At 51.9% G+C, this 16,776-nt stretch overlaps 1 long non-coding RNA gene across 3 annotated transcripts; it reads left to right on the top strand.

Moving 5' to 3' along the window:
- The first annotated feature begins 1,467 nt into the window (after positions 1–1,467).
- Positions 1,468–9,321, top strand: LOC116577216. Of its 3 annotated transcripts, none has more exons than XR_004280447.1 (4): positions 1,468–1,731; positions 2,459–2,703; positions 7,407–7,618; positions 8,046–9,321. It is a non-coding gene; the product is annotated as an uncharacterized LOC116577216 (long non-coding RNA). The 3 variants fall into 3 exon arrangements; XR_004280448.1 differs by having other exon boundaries at positions 2,459–2,880; XR_004280449.1 differs by lacking the exons at positions 1,468–1,731; positions 2,459–2,703 and adding an exon at positions 6,797–7,322.
- The last annotated feature ends 7,455 nt before the right edge of the window (positions 9,322–16,776 follow it).

Below are 16,776 nucleotides of genomic sequence, written 5' to 3'. Positions count from 1 at the left end.
CGGACCCCGAAATCTCCTGACACCCCAAAGGCTTTTGGCCATAGTCTGGGGGAAAGGGGTGTGCGTCTCTGTTTGATTCCTTATTGGGAGTGCAACCCACAGCCAGACATCCCGCAGCTCTGCCTCCAGAATGTTCTGTGACCTCCCGCCGAGAGCCACACATCTGCTCATTTCACACCACGCTGAAAACCCCGTCTCTCAGCCCTTCCCACCTTGGCAGTGCCTGACTGGACCATCTCTGTAGCCCAGAGCACCTTTTGAGATCTTTCTCTTCCAAAGGAGAAAAAAAAAATTTTTTTTTAGATTGGATGTTCATGGGATTTGATGTCAGAAAATGCATCTCCCAGGGTTGTAAGGCTCAGATAAGACAGTGTTCGTGAAAACACTTTGTAAATAGTTAGCCTCTGTGTACATGCTTCCCGTAGCCAGGCATCTCACAGCTCTGCCTCCGGAACATTCTGTAACCATAGATTATTTTTACCCTGACTACCCCTTCGGTTGGTTACTAGTATCATCCTCTGTTTATTTAGATTAGTCCTTCCCCATCTGAAATTTCCCCCAAACAGAAGAGTAAAACAGAGAGTGCTGATCAAAAGACCAGTCCTCATGTGAACGGCTGGAAGCAGACTTACCCCTTTCTTGGGGAACCACCTTCTCCTACATAGCGCTTGAAGGTGTCAGGGAACGTAGGCGGACACAGTTGTCTTGCTTAGCGGGGCACGAGAGCCCCGGCCACCCGCCTAGTTCAGAGAGAGCCCACCCCACTCCAAAACACTAAGGTGTGAATGCATAACCTTTCCTAAAAGGGACCTCGCCTCCCAACCCTGCCTCACATGGTGGCCTCTGTCAGGTATGGTGCTCTTTTGAGGCACGACCCGAAGCTGCCCCCGAGACCCTGGTGGGGGGTTTCCTGCTAACCCAAAACCAAGAGCCTGTGCAACCTTCCTCCATACCCCCAGGGACACAAGTTACACCTTTGAACTTGACTCAGCAGGGAGAGCAGACTTTTTAACCACCAGGCTCAGGAAGCCCCCGCAGCCTGAGGACAAAGACGTCACTGTCCTTGGTAACCACGGCTGGCCTCTGTGTCCGGGCTGACCTTGTTCAAAGGTTTGGCACATGCACCTGTCACAGACAGGTGTGCAAAGGACTTCTCTGGGGACCAGCCTCTTGGCTGCTCAGGAGAGTCTTCTAGGAATCCCTGTGATGCTGGCAACCTGAGTTTATTCCATACTCAGGGAAACCGAGGCACAAGGAGGCCAGGTTGTTCAATCCCTACAGAGAATTGAGAACTTCGGAGCCAACCGTGTGTCTCCTCCCATACAACATCTAAATACAGCTCCTCGGCCGCCGACCAACTATATTGGGCCAGCACACCTCCTCATCAATCCTCAAAAGAGCCCATTTTACAGATGGGGACACCGAGGTTCACTCGGGAGAAGTAAGTTCCAGGGCAGAGACCCTAAACCCAGCCCTGACTCCAAGGCTCATGGGGGTGTTCCCACTGCCTTAACTTCTCTCTGCGGCCCTCAGTTTCTTTGCACCTTGTTCTTTCCTCCAGGTCCCCAGCTTCGAGATTGTCTGCCCGGGTGTACCACGTGAGAAGTCCATCAGCCGTCAGCCCATCAGGCTGTGGAACGCTGGACTCGCAAACACCCGACCGGTGTGGAGGCGCGGACATTCTCGGACATTCCGCCTAGCAAGCAAACCCAAAACGTCTCTGGCCCTCAGGTCTTTCCATATGGGCCCTCAGTAGCAGTTCGAACTATCTTGACTTATAAATTCTTTAAATAACAAGTGGCAAGACCCTGCACGACTTTTTAATATCCATTTATTCTTCCAACCGTCTGTTCTGAAATTTACAATCGTGGAGCTCCTTGAGTGCCTAACACACGACATAGTGGAGGGAAGGGAAACTTCCCAACTTTGCAAGCAAGGGACTTCGTTCAAGCTTTAGAATGCTCAGTGAAGGGGCACCCGGGTGGCTCAGTGGGTTAAAGCCTCCGCCATCGGCTCAGGTCATGATCTCAGGGTCCTGGGATCGAGCCCGCGTCAGGCTATCTGCTCTGCAGGGAGCCTGCTTCCTCCCTTCTCTCTTTCTGCCTGCCTCTCTGCCTACTTGTGATCTCTCTCTGTCAAATAAATAAAATCTTAAAAAAAAAAAAAAGAAAGAAAGAAAGAAAGAAAAAGTGGGGCTCCCGGATGGCTCAGTCGGGAGAGTATGTAACTCTTGATCTCAGGGTTGTGAGTTTGAGCCCCATACTAGGTATAGAAATTACTTGGGGAAAAAAAAAAAACAACTTTTTTTAACTTACAAAAAAATAAATCCACTTCTTTTTACATTCTAGCAGCCAAGACTGCAAGGACAATTCTAATCTTAATGCAGAAGTAAAGCTTCTTCTCTGACGGAAGATGTTGAAACCATTGGCTTAACTTCCGCATCTCTTGCTTTCAACAGTTGAGAAACTCTGCACTTGGAAAGGAAACAAGGACTTCCCAGCAGCTGAGTCAGCCCCCCTGAAAACAAAAACAAAAACAAAAACACAACCCTGAGGAAGTTTATGAACGCAGGAAAACCCGAGGGGCCTCCAAGTGGTTTCGGCTACCTCGACCCTCAGATTTGCAGCGCTGGGACCTGGACCCCTTCCAAGACCCGTTCACTCACCTTGGCCAAGTCTTCAACATTGAAGGAGGCTGCGTCAGGTAATGTCTGCTGAAAGCTTGGCACTCTTCACGGCCAAGGACAAAACTTAAAGTTGAGCCTTGACGCCCTGAGACTGGGACCTTCTTAGCCAAGCCTGGGAGCCCCCATCAGTGGTCTGGCTCACGTGACCCAAGTGAAAGTTGTACCTACAGAATTTCGGGCCCCACAACTGCCAGGTAGGTCCCGTTCAGTGCCTGGTGTTCCCAGAGGTCAAACAATTCCCTGGAGCAGACCCAGCACGGGCTTTTTGTTGCTGCTGAGGCCATGATTATCTCCTGTTAGGAGCAGCCAGGTTTCCTAAACACAGGGACCCAGCAACACAGTTGATACCAAAGCCCTCCACAGCGGGTCCAACCACACAGGGTAATTTTATTTTATTTTATTTTTTATTATTATTTTTTAATATTTTTTTTAAGATTTTGTTTATTTATTTGACAGACAGAGATCACAAGCAGGCAGAGAGGCAGGCAGAGAGAGGGGGAAGCAGGCTCCCTGCTGAGCAGAGAGCCCGATGTGGGACTCGATCCCAGGACCCTGAGATCAGGGCCTGAGCCAAAGGCAGAGGCTTAACCCACTGAGCCACCCAGGCGCCCACATTAACTTTTAAAAAATTTAAAATTACCCTTGTGGGTGGCTCAGTGGGTTAAGCCTCTGCCTTCGGCTCAGGCCCTGATCTCAGGGTCCTGGGATCGAGTCCCACATAGGGCTCTCTGCTCAGCAGGGAGCCTGCTTCCTCCTCTTTCTCTACCTGCCTCTCTGCCTACTTGTGATCTCTCTCTGTCAAATAAATAAATAAAATCTTAAAAAAAAAAAAAAGTTAATGTAGTGTTTTAAATAATCAAATAATATCTGCCCTCGGAGACTCTCTACACGGCACCCATGTCCCCAAGTCTTCACTCCTAAAGCCCGCTTTGTTCAGGCTTTTGCCCTTGTCCACATTCTCGGGCTCCCAGGGGAAACTGGGTGCTGCCCCAGCGAAGGCATCCCTTCTGCCAGGGACTGTCACCCAGTCCTGACCAATGAGACCCACAGGACAGTCTGCCAGGAGGTTCTGGAAAGGTCCCTGCACTGTGACAAAGGAGATGCCCAAACAGAAGTCCCCTATTTCTGTGTGTGGACACTGTTGTGTCCAGGGCCGGCTCCACGGGTGCTGTGTGCCCGAGGGGAGCCAGCGTGTGCTGGGGAGGATGCTGGGACCACAGGGAGGAGAGGAGGAAGAAGCAGCGGGAGTCTTTGGTGACAAGCCCTGGTCATGTGCGGGGCCCTCCCTTGTGTGCTAGACATCAGGTCCTACAAACACATCAGCGTTGTCACTGGGCCATCCAGCTGGATGAAGGGTTTTCTGGTCTTTGTGGCTAAAAGCAACCTGAGCCCATTCTCATTTTCAAAACATGTTTAAATGCACAAACACATTTAAAATTAAAAACCACGGGATGCCTGGGTGGCTCAGTTGGTTAAGCAGCTGCCTTCGGCTCAGGTCGTGATCCCAGCGTCCTGGGATCAAGTCCCACATCGGGCTCCGTGCTCGGCAGGGAGCCTGCTTCTCCCTCTGCCTCTGCCTGCCATTCTGTCTGCCTGTGCTCGCTCTCTCTGATAAATAAATAAAAAATCTTTAAAAAAATTTTAAATTAAATTAAATTAAAAACCACCTATAATCCCACCACACCATAATGTCCACAGTTTATGTCCTGGTGCTTCTCCATCACTCTTCGGCAGTGTTAATTCTGATGTCTAATTACATAAGGAATCCACTTGCTTCCGGTAAAAAATTCCAACAGTGCAATTGCCTTATGCAGAAAGGAAAAAAAGCTGCTGGGAACCCTCCGCCCCCTCATCCCACCACCACTGCAGTGGTAGACCCTTTGCAGTGTGTTTTCTGTTTTTTTTTTTTTTTTTTAATTATTTATTTGACAGACAGAGATCACAAGTAGGAAGAGAGGCAGAGAGAGAGAGGAGGAAGCAGGCTCCCTGCTGAGCAAAGAGCCTGATGCGGGACTTGTACCCAGGACCCTGAGATTATGACCTGAGCCGAAGGCAGCGGCTTAACCCACTGAGCTACCCAGGCGCCCTGCAGTGTGTTTTCTGAAGGGTGCTCTGCTCCTGACTGATGAAGGCCCGCACGTACATAAACTGTAGAATGCCTCAGATGCGGGCAGGAGAAGGAGAAGTTAAGAGGAGAAAAGAGAACAGGATGGGAGCTTCCACTCCCTTCTGCCCCTAGGGCCGGCCTGGGCAGAGTAATAGAGTGGAGAGACCTGGGTTTTGAGCAAAAGAATCTGGGTTCAAATTCATGAGTCACCGTCGAAGGCTGTGTGGCCTTGGGCAGGTCCCTTAACCATTCTGAGACTATGTGCTCATCTGGAAAACGGGAACAATTATGCCTAACAGAGTTTTTGTGAGGGTTGGAGATAACGCACAAGGTAGAACCATTATTCAAAATATTTGTCAATGTCCTATACCTTTTTCTCGACACTTCTACCATACGCTGAACATGCCTCCCCGCCCTCTGCTGTCCTTGCTCCGTCTGTATGGGCCGGGGGTTCTCAGCTACAGACAGCAGAGCCTGCCACAGGTGGCTCAAGCCGAAGGGATTTCTGGAGGGGCAGAGAGCTCACAGAACTGTTGCGATGGCCAGAGATGCAGGCCCTGGGCCGGCTTCCGGGAACAACCGACTCCCCGGATCATACTGAAGAACCAGCCCCCAGCGTCACCTCCCCAGGATCGGGAAGCTGCCAAGTGAGGATGTTGCCACCTTGGCTCCCGCCTCCAGAACCGGGCTGGCCCTGCCAACGATCCATGCCAGCAAAACGATGCCCTGTCCCCTGTCTCCGCGTAAGTCGGTTCTAAACCCAAGTCTCCTGCAGGAGCACGCAATTAGTGGAATCGAAATCACACCTCTGAGCCCCAGCGGGGTTTATGTGTCTACACTGGAAAGGGGATACCTACAATCTGGAAATCTGAGTACAATCAGGGCATGGAGACAAGGTTCAAAACCCTTCGGGCAGCCTCACAGTATGGTGGGGAGTAGATCAAGGATACGTGCTTGGGAGTCATGCACGTGTGTCCTGGTCCGTTGGAAATGGCTTTGCATGTGACCCAGTTAGACCCCAGCTGAGCTCGGCCGCAGGAGAGGCAAAGCCAGGAGATGGATGGATCGGGCCATGCCTAGGGGCACAGGTTTTGATGGGTCCTTCACATTCACACTTTTAAAAACAGGCTCAGGACGGGGTTCAGGACATACTACCCCCAATAACGGCACCTTGGCACGTTAAATAGTGCATCCTGAAGGGACTTGAGAAGATGGCTGAAGCAGAAAGTCCGTTCCAACCTTTCCCTGCTTCTCCCCTGACTCAGGTCCTAAAATCCTGCCACGAGAGGTGCCCTCCCTACACCCGGGGCCACAGGGCATCCTTCACTCCGATGACGGGGGGATGCCCGGAGAAATGCCAACCAACAGGCCTTGCTGAGCTTCCCCCAGATTACCACCCTAGCTCAGATTCTCTGACCTGTCCCATCCCTCCACGACTGTCCACTCAGCGTCAAACCCCGCACAAAAAGGCTCAGGTTTGGGGCACCCAGCTGGCTTGGTCAGTGGAGTGTGCAACTCCTGATCTCAGGGTCCTGAGTTCGAGCCCCATGTTGGGGGTGGAGATGTCTTAAAAATCAAATCTTAAAAAAATAAAACTACTCAGGGCACCTCGGTGGCTCAGTGGGTTAAAGCCTCTGCCTTCAGCTCAGGTCATGATCCCGGGGTCCTGGGATCAAGCCCCGCATCGGGCTTTCTGCTCAGCAGGGAGCCTGCTTCCTCCTCTCACTCTCTCTGCCTGCATCTCTGTCTACTTGATCTCTGTCTGTCAAATAAATAAGTAAAATTTTAAAAAAGACTTGTTTTGGGGCACCTGGGTGGCTCAGTGGGTTAAAGCCTCTGCCTTCGGCTCAGATTGTGATCCCGGGGTTCTGGGACCGAGTCCCGCTGAGCAGAGAGCCTGCTTCCTCCTCTCTCTCTCTGCCTGCCTCTCTGCCTACTTATGATCTCTGTCAAATAAATAAATAAAATCTTTAAAAAAAATAAAACTCAGATTTAACTGTTTCTTCAAGCCTTCACTTCCCATCCCACAAAACTTCTATTAAATAACCGAGCGTGTTTCTCTCCTGTGACTATCTTTGTCAGTTTCATTTTCAGACCTAGCCGGGGACCCTCCGGGAGTCCAGGAAAGCTTCCTCCTATGTTTGTCCATTCCAATCTCCAGTTGATGGACTCTGGGGCAGGGTCACAAATGAGCCAACATCATTTTCAGTGCAATAAAAGAAAATATTGTCGGTAAGGGGCAAATGGAGTCCGAGGGTCAGTGAGGCCTGGGAAAAGTCCCCACAGTCACATTCCTGAAACTGTTCCTGTTTTCCTAAGTGGTGGCCTCTTCTCTGGCATGGGATCGGAACATGTCTGTATAGGAGTGAATTTGTCTGATACTCCTGCCTTTGCACCACGGCGAGGGGCCCGGCAGGTGTGAGCCCAGTTGGCTGATGTCGTCCAGGGATCATACACTCAGCACAAGGACGGACCGTTACTGTGGAAAGGGCCCCCCCAGGACCAGCCGGACCGGCCCTCTTCTTAAGGGTGATGTTCTTAAGGACCCGCCCGTGCAGATTTTTGCACTCCCTCAGCGTGAATGATTTCATCAAACCCTCCTTCATTCCGCAGGTGGACACAAGAGAGGCTGATTCGAGTTGCGCCAGGGAGCTGGCGTCCCTGCCCACCGCTGCCCGCCGTCCCGCAGGGCGTGGGCTTAGTCGAGAGCTTCTCCAGTGAAGACGTTGATGTGAGCCTCATCGTTTCAACTCCTGAAAGCAGCTGCTGTTTGGGGCGTCTGGCTGGCTCAGTCGGTGGAGCATCCGATCCTGATTTTGGCTCAGGTCAGGATCATAGGGTGTCAGGCCCCATGCTTGGCGTAGAGTCTGCTTGAGATTCTCTCTTTCTGCCCACCCCCATACACAAACACACACACACACACACACACTCTCTCTCTCTCTCTGTGTCTATGTCTCAATAAATAAGTAAATAATCTTAAAAAACAAACAAACAAACGAAGTGGAAGCTGTTCATTCCAGGGTAGGACAGAAGCCTGGAATCCAGCCATAACCCCTAAGGAGAGGTGCCTAAGTGACCTTCTAGACTCTTTTCCTTCCCCCATCGCTGCACGCAGAGGCTCATTTTCCTGGATGTCACTCTAGCTCTTGGGACTCTACACAGGAAGACGGCACCACCAGCGCTGCCTTCCTGTTGTGGAAGGGGACGGGACGGTTACTGGAAGGTACTAGTTATTGTTTTCCTGTTCTAAAGCCCCCGGGAATACCTGGCCCGCCAAAGCCTGTGCTCCCTGCACATCATGCTGCGTGCCGCGACAGGGGCAAGGTCGACGGCAGGAAGCAGGGACCGTAGCTTCTAGATGCGCCGCCCACATGCAGGTACATACATGTTAGAACAATTAGACTGAAGAGGTTCCCACGCCTGCGCAATGATACCGTGACTGAGGAAAGGTGACCTGCCCTGGCTCGGGCCAGGGCTCTCCTTAGGTCAAATGCCATTTCTGGAAGAGCAGCTGGAAATACCCTGTGCTTTGTTACCTTTGGGATTGTCTTCCATAACAGAAAAGTGTTCATTGTCCCTTGGAATGTGCAGGGCTCAAAGGACAGACCAACACGGGTGACAGACGGCCGGGTTGGCGCCGATCTCTGCGTACGCCTGTGACTCAAGGTAATTATTCATAAGGCCCCCCTGTCACTCTCAGAAGTGACCCGGTTGGATGGTAAATTTTAAGATCATCGATTTGTAATTGTTGAGAAAGGGGGAGACAACGCCTCTCTGGGGACAGACCCCCTGGAGAGCCCGCCTGGGTCCGAGGCATTAGGTTGATGGAAGAAGCAGCTTTTCCAAACCCTTCTGAAGAGCTGTCTGCTGCACCCACCCTTCATGGCTCTGAGCAGCCAGATACCCCAGCTCCCGAGGCACCGGGATGCCCTACCAAAGCCAGGTGGACCTGTTGGCCTTCTCAGCATGCCTGGATTGGAAACACCACCTTATGCCTGCCCTCCGGTTGACCCTGAGCTGACCAAGATGAAACGCTGGTCTTGCTTCTTGGCCTCCAGGCCTGAGGCCTTCTGGTCGTAGGTTCCAGAAAGCATCAGTGCCCCATGCTGGTGCAGTGACGGCTCCTAGGGAGGCCCATTCCACCATCCTATGCAGATTCTCGCCTAGGGAGATGGGACTGAGAGGAAGTGGCTGGGCAGGGGACCTCGGGGAGTCTCAAAGACCTGACACCCCCAAACTTAGTCCTTTGCCTCCAGCTCCATGGTCATGAAGGTTGGTCTAACCCCTCAGCCCTACAAGGTTTCTTCCCGCAGGAGGTGGCCAGGACCAACAGGAGGATGGGTTTTCCTGAGCTATCACTGGGGACAGGCCAGCTCTGTGGAGAACATTCTCATCTAGGGCCTGATCTGTGAAGTGACTCTGTAACTCAGCAGCTCTGCCTAAACGCTGTAGAACACACCGATCACCATGAGGCTGTCAAAACATTCATTTAGCTGATGAGAAGAGCTTATTAGGGCTTTTAAAAATACCAGTCTTTCACAAAGATGTTGGTTGGGTTTCTTCATGCACCCAAAATTGTCTTTGCACACAGATTCGTTCACTAGCATTTACCGCAAAGAGGAGAGAGGTGAGAGAGAAACAGAGGGGTCAGCGGTGTTCAAAAGACCCAGAGATCGCCAAGTATGGCATGAAAAGGACGCTGACCATTTAATTTTGTAAAGATGGGGTGTCGGCCTGAAATCACGGTCCCAAAACTCTCCCTACCCGCAGCCTCATCCCCGCTCACACCCACACTGTCCATGTGGGTGAATTCTACAGTGAAAGACTGAGTATCCTGCCAGGCGGGTCGTCAGAGGAGCCAGAGGGTAGGTCGTGGAAAAGTCTGGAATTCCACGGTTGTTCAAACGTGCTGTCGCTGTTAAAAATGTCTCTTCGAATTTGAAACAAACAAACAAACAAAAAACCCCAAGCTCGTAGCAAATTTATGTCCCTGTCAGTTCTCAGGCTTGTAAAGCACAATACAAAAATAGCGAGAAAAAAAAAAACCAAAAAACCGATTTTGGGGCACCTGGGTGGCTCAGCTCATGATCCCGGGGTCCTGGGATCAAGTCCCCCATCGGGCTCCCACCTCCAAGGGGAGTCTGCCTCTCCCTCTGACCTTCTCCCCTCTCATGCTCTCTCTCTCTCTCTCTCTCAAATAAATAAAAAAAATTCTTTTAAAAAAAAAATACCAAATTTCGGTTTAACTCTGCCCCAAGAGCCCAGTCCGTCATGCTGCTGCTTGAGGATGTCGTCTGTCCCAGGAGCACACGCCTTTCTCCTTGCTGCCCCCTCGGGAACTTTGAGCCTCTCCTGCCTGGGAAGGCTTTTGTCCCAGGATCTGCTCTACCAAATCCGGCCCCATCCCTCAGGGCTCAGTTTCCCCACGAAACACCCCGATGTAATGGTCAGAATTCACTCCTCCTTCCTCCGGATTCTTTTGCTCATACTGTTGGTCAAGCTCTCAGAAGATTCTTCCTTGGGCGGCAGTCCCCAGGCTCACCAATCCCTCCTCCGGCAGCACCAGCACGAGCTCCCCAAAATGAGCTCTTGTGCATCTCTGCAGCTTTGTGAATTTCTGTAGGGTTTGTAAAGCCGCGGAAGTCCGGCTCTTCCATTTCGTTCATTTCCCATCCTGCACAACGATCTGGCTTCAAAGCAGCCCTTAATGGAGAGGATTTTACATGTAAGTGCTCCTGCTTTATTCTGCCAAGCACTCTCAGATACTTGGAAAACAACTCCCACGACCTCTCCCAGTGCTAATTTTGTCCCCTTTCATTTAGGAAACAGTGACTTGCTTTCTGGGTTTTGGAAAGCAAGAGAACACGCTGCTTTGGTGGCCACAACTTGCAGGCTAGTCAGAGCTCACAACGTCCCTCTTTGGGGAGGGGGGCAGCATTCCAGAAGGGCTGTAGCCGCCGAGTAAAGGGCCTGAGAGCCGTTCCCACCCAGCCATCATACACAGAGTCCAGGGTCTGGTTCCCAAAAGGGTCTGAAACAGGTGGAGTCCTTGAGGGAACCCCCCATCGCCCAACCGCAGCTGCCAAAGGCAAACCCAGAGGACTTGGGGCGTTAGGCAGACCATACAACCACAGAAATGCTCTGCCTGACATCCCCACGTGAAAAACCCACATTTGCATTTAGCAGTTTATTGGTAGCTGGCGGACATCGGACCCAGGAAAGAGCCAGAAGGCCATAGTGTTCTGGAGTGACCGATTACAGATGAAACAAAAAAGCTGGGACTTACTTCATGCTTTGAAGATGGTTCCTAACTCCTGGATCAGAAGTGGGGATGGAGGGGTGCCTGGGTGGCTCAGTCCTTACGCCTCTGCCTTTGGCTCAGCTTCTGATTGAGCCCCACATCGGGGCTCCCTGCTCTACAGAGTGCCTGCTTCCCCCTCTCCCACTCCCTCTGCTTGTGTTCCCTCTCCCTCTCTCTGTGCCAAATAAATAAACAAATAAATCTAAAAAGAAGAAGAAGAAGAAAAGGGAGAAGGAGGAGGAGGAGGAGAAGTAAGAGAACACGGTGGATCAGCTCCCAGGACTCCAGGATAATGTCACTTATCACAGATACCCAGTGGGGCCACACAGTATTGTAAAAAAAGGTGTCACTTGGGACGTCTTGGTGGCTCAGGCGGTTGGGCGGTCTGCCTTCGGCTCAGGTCATGATCCCAGGATCCTGGGACTGAGTCTGGAGTCGGGCTCCCAGCTCAGTGGGGAGCCTGCTTCTCCCTCTCCCGCTCCCCCTGCTTGTGTTCCCCTATCGCTGTCTCTCTTTTTCAAATAAACAAATAAAATCTTTTAAAAAATAAAGTAGCATCAAAATTTTAAGCAGAAAAATCTGTTTTTCTGGATAAGAAGAAGATTGTTCTACAAGCCTGGAAGGAGCATGTGAGTTTCCAGGGGGAGTGATGACTGGTGGTGGGTCTGCTCAAGGCTCAGGTGCTTAAAAAAAGAAAAGAAAAGAAAAGAAAAGAAAAGAAAAGAAAAAGATTGATTTAGTTGAGAGAAAGAGAGTGAGAGAGACAGAGCATGAGTGGGGGAAGGGCAGAAGAAGTAGCAAACTCCCCACTAAGCAGGGAGCCCGAGCTGGGGCTCCAATCCAGGACCCCTAGATCATGATCTGAGCCGAAGGCAGATGCCCAACCAACTGAGCTGCCCAGATGCCCCCTAAGTGCTTTTAATTCATCTTTTTTGAACGTACACCATCCGGTGCTCAACACGGGGCTCGATCCCATGACCCTGAGATCAGGACCTGAGCCACGCGCAAGAGACTGACGCTCAACCAGCAGAGCCACCCCAGGGCCCTTGCACACACGTTTCCAACTGAGAAAACAGGACCGAACTGTATATAAGATTTTAAAGTAATTTTCACCGAAGTATAGCATTCAAACAAAAATCACAGATCTTCAGGTAGTAAGTGGGTATCATGAAGAGACATGCCTGTGTGGCCACAGCCCCAGCCAAGAGCTCTTCCAGGACTGCGCCCCCCAGATGCCCCTCACCCCCTGCCTGGTCTCCTTTCCCATGGAGCTCTCACTCACGCCCAGCAAGGAGCACAAACTCTAGGCGTGTTTTCACATTTGCAGCCACTGATGACCTGCCCCGAGAAGGTAAAGATAAGGACCAGTTCCCACACGCCCCCCGCCTCCCCAGAATAACGGGCTTTCTGACTTCCGTCACCGCAGAGTGACTTTTGTCTGAGTTGGGACTTCGTGTCCGTGGAACCAGACAGTGTGCAGAGAACTTTTCGCTCACTCACCACAATACCAGGAGCCCTTTCCATGGCACAGCCCTCCCACAGTCTGTTTACTCGGTCCCCCCCTTTCTGTCTCTGGTTGCCTGTAATTTCTGGTTGAATTTGAGAACAAAGGAGCGGAGACACATCAGGCTTTTCTGAGTCATAGAGGCGGGCCTGCTGGTGGTCAAAATCTACTCACAGGGCCCCGGTCCTCGTGCCTGGTTATCACACCCCCGCCTCCCCCCACCCCCAGCAAGTGGCCCTTCCAGCCACTTCCACTTCCGGCACTGATGGAAAGGACACTGTCCCCTGCTGAAACAATTGTTTTCTCACAGTCCCACGACCCACAATACGGGCCCCTGCCGGTCCCTGCCGCCAGGCAACCGAGGAGGCATTTCCTCCCGGAGCTCAGGCAGCCGATCTAATTACCCCAGCGGGTAAATCACCGCGCAGAGCTCCGTGTCCCCAGACAGGAACTTTTCTCTCATGGGTGCTTTGGGAAACAAAGAATGTTCCTGAATGCAAACCAAGTAAACAAGCCCACACCTCTATTCTGGGTAACCGGACAAAAGTTAAAACCAAAGCAGTTTGCCTGCAGTGGGTTCCCGCTACTGTGTTTGCAGGGAGTTAGGAAGCACGGGGTGGGTGGTGTGGGTGGTGTGGGTGGTGTGGGGGTCGGTGGTGGGAAGGGTTGAGGGGGAGCCCAGCATATCCCAGGGAAAATGTTTGCAAGCCGACAAATCACTATGAAGGATGACTCTGCTTTCCAATAATGTGCATATTAGGAGACCGGCATTTCATGCCTTGGGGGAACACAGTGGAGACGGGTCGGCTGGGCAGGGGTGAAATGGGGAGCCAGAAGCAGGTAGCGGGTGAGGTCCTCGTGGATCATCTCGGTCCTCGTGGAGCATGCGCAGCGGTACACAATTCCAGGGCAGGACAAAGAATATAATCACCACAGAAAGTGAATGGAAGGTAGAGCTTTGGACAGGGAGTTTGAGTTCACTCTCCTTCAAAGGGAAGCAGGTAGAAACTCTGATCGAACACCCTTTGCAACTGTGTCCCAGAATTTTTTTTCTCGGGATGACCGCAGTTCTAACAGAACCGAGATGACAAGTCATTTGGGACAGAAGAGGCCACTCGTGCACACGACGATCTATAAAACCTGCGTCCCCTCCCTCTGGCCCTGTGTCATGTCCGGGGCCGAGAGTGGGGGTAGGGGGGAGTGAGAGCCGCCTGGTCCCAGGACACCCTCCCTGCCTGTCCCTGAGACGCACAGGTGACCCGGCTGCGGACCTCGGGCTGTGCTGACACTTCGACTGGGCAGCTGGGGACTCGGGCTGAGGGAGCTGGGACAGCTGGACTGTGCGGGCCACGTCACCCCCAGACCCCAATGCATGTCGACCTGACCTGTGTGCCGCTGCTGCCAGAGGTCAGGAAGAAACCCTCTCGCTGGCTCTCGGTGCTGCCGGGCCACTGGGGCTGTGGGATAAGGGGTAAGGGGTCCTGAGGTGGCAGGTACTTTCTGCCTGTTCTCTCCCCCAGGGGTCTACAGGGTGCTGGGCTGAATGAAGGCATGGACGCTCCCCTGTGGGCAGCCGGGTTTCCCCAGGACAGAAGGGACTCCTCCCTGGTAGATGACAGCTCCGGGGCATAAATGAGCGTGGACAGGCGTGGACTGGGTGGCAGGTGCAGAGGCTCACAGGAAGTTAGCTGTGGGGTGAGGCGAGGGCACGGGGGAAACTGGGAGGGACTGGAGGCCGGGGCTGGCTTCTTGCCCGACTGGAGAGCGGACCTGAGTAATTTCAACTTCCCCTCACTTGGGAGGAGGGAAGCGGAGGATTTCCTTGACGCCCAGCAAAATTAGATGAGAAAAAAGCCAGGGAAGACGCCCAGAATAAGAGGCATTTTTTGTTTTTGTTTTTGTTTTTTGGTACTGTTCGATTTTCTGAGTTCCCTTATCTGCCTCAACGCAGAGCCCCCGGAAAGAGTCCAAGTGTCAGGGCGCCTGGGAGGCTCAGGTGGTCAAGTGTTTGACTTCCTCTCTGGTCATGATCTCAGGGTCCTCGGATCGAGTCCCACATGGGGCTCCCTGCTCAGCGGGAAGTCTGCTTCTCTCTCTCTCTCCCTCTGTCAAATAAATAAACAGAATCTCTAAAGAAAGATTACAAGTGTCATAAATGCCCTTCCCAGGCTAGGATCACAACCGGTGAAGACCGACTCCTAGCAGCTGAGGAGAGCAGTCCACACCCAGAGGAGAAATCAGCCTTGCCACAGGACTCTCACATCTGCCACCTAAAGGCTCACTCACCTTTCCTAAAAGTCTTGCTTTCCTGCAAGTGGCCTTCGCCCCTCCTCTCCCCCTTGCAAGATGGCAGATGAGCTCTGGATTCTAAGCCTCCTCCAGGCACAGGCTTCTGTGAACTCCACTACAAATTTGCCTTTTTCTTGCGAAACTGTCTTTGTCAGTTTAATTTGCAGGACTCCAAAGACAGCACCTAAGAGGATAGAGGAATTCACATCTCTTTACTACTGGAAAAGAAAAACAGTGCAAGGACAGTTGTTAAGGATGGTGAGGCAGGCGTGCCTGGGTGGCTCAGTGGGTTAAAGCCTCTGCCTTCGGCTTGGGTCATGATCTCAGGATCCTGGGATCAATCCCCACATCCAGCTCTCTGCTTGGCAGGGAGCCTGCTTTCCTCTCCCCTCTCTGCCTGCCTCTCTGGCTACTTGTGATCTCTCTCTCCGTCTGTCAAATAAATAAATAAATAAATAAAATATTTAAAAAAAAAACAAAAAGGATGGTGAGGCAGCTCCATCCGGGACCCTCATGATAGGCTGATGGGAGTAGGGACCAGGCGCTGGGATTTACAGCAGGGGAGAGAGACTGGGCTGGACTCCCGAGTATAGCAGGGACAGGTGGGGATTTAAAACCAGGGAGCAGGGCGCCTGGGTGGCTCAGTGGGTTAAAGCCTCTGCCTTCAGCTCAGGTCATGATCCCAGGGCATCTTCTGCTCAGCAGGGAGCCTGCTTCCCTTCCTCTCTCTGCGCCTGCCTCTCTGCCTACTTGTGATCTGTCAAATAAATAAATAAAATCTTAAAAAAAAAGTTTAAAAAGTAAATAAATAAATAAAACCAGGGAGCACAGGAGCGGAGTAGCAAGTAGAAAACCACTACGAGGCAACCTCATAGGTGAGGGGGATTCTGGCTAAACCGACCCAGCAGGATTCTGGCTGAAGGCAGGCCAAGGTGTCAGGCATCATCCGGGCCGGTGGAGGATGCGGAACCGGGTCAGACATCCAGAAAGTACAGGGGGGTGGGTCTGGTGAAACTGACTTAGCACAGTTCTTGCTAAAATTGGATTTTATACGGAAGTCCATGGACGGGCCTAGGAGCCTGACTGAAGTTTGCTCAGCAGCCTTGGGTCAGAAAGCTGTCCATGAAGGTAGAAGAAAGCAATGTTAGGCGTTCAACCACACTGTGAGGAACCCCCACGCAACCCACTGAAGGAACCAAAACACAGAAAACACCATCTGTGATAGAGCCAAGCAGTTGCAAAACAATGGGTCCTCCTGTGCGTTTGCTATTAGGTGACAAGTGGGACTGTCCCCTCCCAGGACACTGAGAGCATTATCCTCCTCGCATTTAAAAGAGGAGGCTCTCTGGTCCTAGGGAAGACATTCCTGACTTGTGAGACCGGCCAGAGACTAATTGAGCCCTGAAACATATTAGCATATCTGTGAGAAGAGCCAAGAGAGAAAGGCAGAGGGCAAAGGGAGAGAGGGTGGGGGAGGTTCATCCCGTTTCCTACTTTTAAACAATGGCTTATTTTTACAGGATCTCAGATCTTTTTTTTTCTTAATTGAGACATAATTGGCATATAACATTATATGAGTTTCAGGTGCCCGGCACCATGATTCAATGTTTGTATAGACTGCAAAATGATCACCACGCCCGTCCCCCTTCCCCGGTTTCCCACGGGGAGAACGAGACCTCCAACTTTCTGGTTGCATTTCGCCCTTCCACGCAGTATAGGATTCCTGAAGCCAGACTCCGGAACACCAGGAATGTCCTGGAATTCTTCCTTTTTCCAGCTGCTTTTCATCACCCGGGTTCTCTGAGACTAGGAACGAGGACCACCGACAGCAGCTTGGGGTGCAGCAAAGAAGGCGCCCTTCTTGGCCCGAGAGTCCGAGACCTCGCTCG

This window comes from Mustela erminea, chromosome 18, assembly GCF_009829155.1.
Source record: "Mustela erminea isolate mMusErm1 chromosome 18, mMusErm1.Pri, whole genome shotgun sequence".
NCBI classification, from domain to species: Eukaryota; Metazoa; Chordata; class Mammalia; order Carnivora; family Mustelidae; genus Mustela; species Mustela erminea.
This window is presented reverse-complemented; position numbering and strand designations above follow the sequence as displayed.